Source organism: Scylla paramamosain, chromosome 30, assembly GCF_035594125.1.
Source record: "Scylla paramamosain isolate STU-SP2022 chromosome 30, ASM3559412v1, whole genome shotgun sequence".
In the NCBI taxonomy this organism is placed as follows: domain Eukaryota; kingdom Metazoa; phylum Arthropoda; class Malacostraca; order Decapoda; family Portunidae; genus Scylla; species Scylla paramamosain.
The window spans coordinates 19,501,017-19,504,114 of record NC_087180.1 but is presented as its reverse complement, the minus strand read 5'-3'; the positions used below and the strand labels follow the sequence as shown (position 1 = coordinate 19,504,114).

Sequence of the window (3,098 nt, the reverse complement as noted above, 5' to 3'; positions counted from 1 at the left end):
CACGGCTCATGTGTGCTGGTTTGATGTGGAGATGCGAGACTATTGACTTGTATGTAGCGAGCTGATGAATGGACTGGCGTGCGCGCGCGCACGCACACGCACACACAAACACGCACGCACACACACACACACACACCCACACACACACACACACACACACACACTCACACACACACACACACACACACACACACTTATCTAATCAATAGAAGGAGGAGATTCAAACAAAACCTACTTCCACATAATCACATCCACCTGACCACGTGCACTACATGTCTCTGCATCACATCTAACCTTAACTTGACCCTCTTCCCTTCAATAACACTACCAGGAAACTTGACAAAGTGCTCCTGAATCAAGAAGTGATGGAAATCATTTTCTCGAGCGGATACATAGGAAATCTTATGCTCCTGAATTAAGACGTGTTAAATCTGGTTAAAACTTTACGAATGCTTCTGAAATAAGACATCGTTTAATCCTTCCCTGTAGCCGTCGAGAAGTCAAAACCTAAGTAAACTATATTCCAGTGAAGTTAATGTGATGGCTCATTGGTTTAAAGTCTGTATATATGTGAGTCCTGTTTGTGGGGATTCAATATCTCTCCGTTCTTTGCATTTATATTTCTTGACGTGTAAAGGAGATCAAGTAAGGGTTACAAAAGTTGTGGAAAGAGCCTGATTGCTTATCGCTCCCATGAGGGAGTTCTCATGGTATTAGACTTGGTATTCTGAAATCGCTAAGTTCTTACGAAGAGAGACAAAGTCACACATTTCCCCGATAACAAAATGAGAATAAAAGAAAAGAAAAAAAAAACACACTAGGAAAGACCGTTACACCATTACAAAGAGACGAGACATCTGAACCAAGGCATTCAAACACCAAACCACCTTCCTTCCTCCACGCAGGCGCAATGAGTCCTGAATACTTAGAGGAACCAGAGGACCCGGTCATCTACAGCACACCAGTTGAGAATCCGCGCCTGGCTTCATTTTTGCTGGGGATGGTGCCGCCTCTATACATCGCCCTGTACATCATTGCCTACCTGGGATGCTACAAGAGTCCCAGCACAGGAGGGCACGGCAGATTCGGCGGCAACGTGGATATGGACACGGAGTAAATGGGGGAGATAGTTAAAGGATTCCAATGTGATGAAGGTTAAAGGATCTCTCTCTCTCTCTTCTCTCTCTCTCCTCTCTCTCTCTCTCTCTCTCTCTCTCTCTCTCTGTGTTTAGATTGAAGGATTTTGTTTTTTTGTGTCTGAGATGCGATTTTTAATGGTGTGTGTGTGTGTGTGTATGTGTGTGTGTGTGTGTGTCATATGGTGTGCCGGGCGAATCCAGACACACACACACACACACACACACACACATACAACAAGGTGCCATTGAAGCGAAGGTAAGGAGGAGAGGGAGGAGGAATAGTAAAGATAGGAGAAGAGAGAGGAAGAGGAGAAGGATGAGAAGCAGAGAGAGAGAGAGAGAGAGAGAGAGAGAGAGAGAGAGAGAAGGTGGAGGCGGTACCAGTATAAAGAAGGTTGGCAGGTTTAAATCCACGTTATCAGTGAGGGAAGACATTGTTGGTGGAAGCCTCGCCTGATAGCACATGACTTGCCCTAATCCTTCTTCTCTTTCATTCGCCGCGAGCCTTACAAGAAACTCGGCAAACTCGCGTAAACAAACCAATCTTTCCTGCCGGATTTATAAAGGAAAGACAAGAAAGGATTGAGTTTTGTTTATGTTTGATGTATGGTACTGTATCGATGTCTTAGAGGCGTTTATTGATGGTTACATTGAACGAAAACCAATCTTTCCTGCCGGATTTATAAAGGAAAGACAAGAAAGGATTGAGTTTTGTTTATGTTTGATGTATGGTACTGTATCAATGTCTTAGAGGCGTTTATTGATAATTATATAATAAGAATAAAGAACAGTAAAACGATACATTCAAGAGAGAGAGAGAGAGATGAGAGAGAGAGAGAGAGAGAGAGAGAGAGAGAGAGACAGAGAGAGAGAGAGAGAGAGAGAGATTTGTACTGTTATTCTCTCGTATTTCAAGACATTTTATAATTTTAAGCGACATATTGTAAAGCTGATATATTTTGTATTCTAGGAAACATTGCCAGACAAAACATAATTAACGTGGAAGGTTTTATTGCAATTATCCAAGCATTATACCTTATTATGAGAGAGAGAGAGAGAGAGAGAGAGAGAGAGAGAGAGAGAGAGAGAGAGAGAGAGAGAGAGAGAGAGAGAGAGAGAGAGAGAGAGAGAGAGAGAGAGAGAGAGAGAGAGAGAATTTATAAGGAAATATTAAGAAAAAAATCAATATTATTTTTTTTACTCATCCCAGTGCAAGGAAATAGGTTTGTAGTTGAGAATAAGGCAGAGAGAGAACTTTCTTCCGAGTTATGATTAAAAAGTAACTAGTTAGGCTATGATGAGTGGATGAAAGATGCTGAAATAACAAAATTAGGCTGGTGATTGGCTAAGCTTTACCTTAAAGAGCATATCGATATTACAGAATAAGAAGGGAGAAAATAATATCTTTTATGGGAAACTGGTGTTAATAAGGAGGTAATTAAGGAAAGGAAACTATCATACCGAGATTATATACACACATTTATTATTTTAGTAACAGGCACACTAAGGGAAACGGGAATCATAACACACATTTTCAGAAAAATACGAAACAAGAATTGAAAGTAGAATGACTCAAACGAAAGGGGAGGATATCATAAAAAGAGGAAAAGGCGTAATAGGCAGATTACTTATTTCAACAACAAATGTATTGGAATAAACAAAAAATAATAACAAATAAATTACTCTAAACAATATAAGAGAAAGGAAAAAGAACAGAAGAGTGATCCAAATAAAAAAAAAAAAGAAAAGAAAATAGAAAGAAGCTACCGTTTGTAAAGACGGAAACTTCCCGCCGGCGCCAGACTCCATGAAAGACGAGGCTTGTGAATTGTGTGTGTGTGTGTGTGTGTGTGTGTGGTCAGGGAAGAAACTTACCTAATTCCCTCTAGAAAGACAACGAAATGAAAAATCCGTATCTCCTCTGGCTGGAAGTGACAGTAAGACTCTTGCAACTCAGCA

General features: G+C 40.6%; 1 long non-coding RNA gene across 1 annotated transcript in view; it reads left to right on the top strand.

Annotated features, from left to right (window-relative positions):
- Positions 1–1,935, top strand: part of LOC135115995 (uncharacterized) — a 3,180-nt gene extending 1,245 nt beyond the window's left edge. The window contains exon 2 of the long non-coding RNA XR_010276126.1: positions 906–1,935. This is a non-coding gene — a long non-coding RNA (uncharacterized LOC135115995). The remainder of the gene's footprint in view (positions 1–905) is intronic.
- Positions 1,936–3,098: the final 1,163 nt, after the last annotated feature.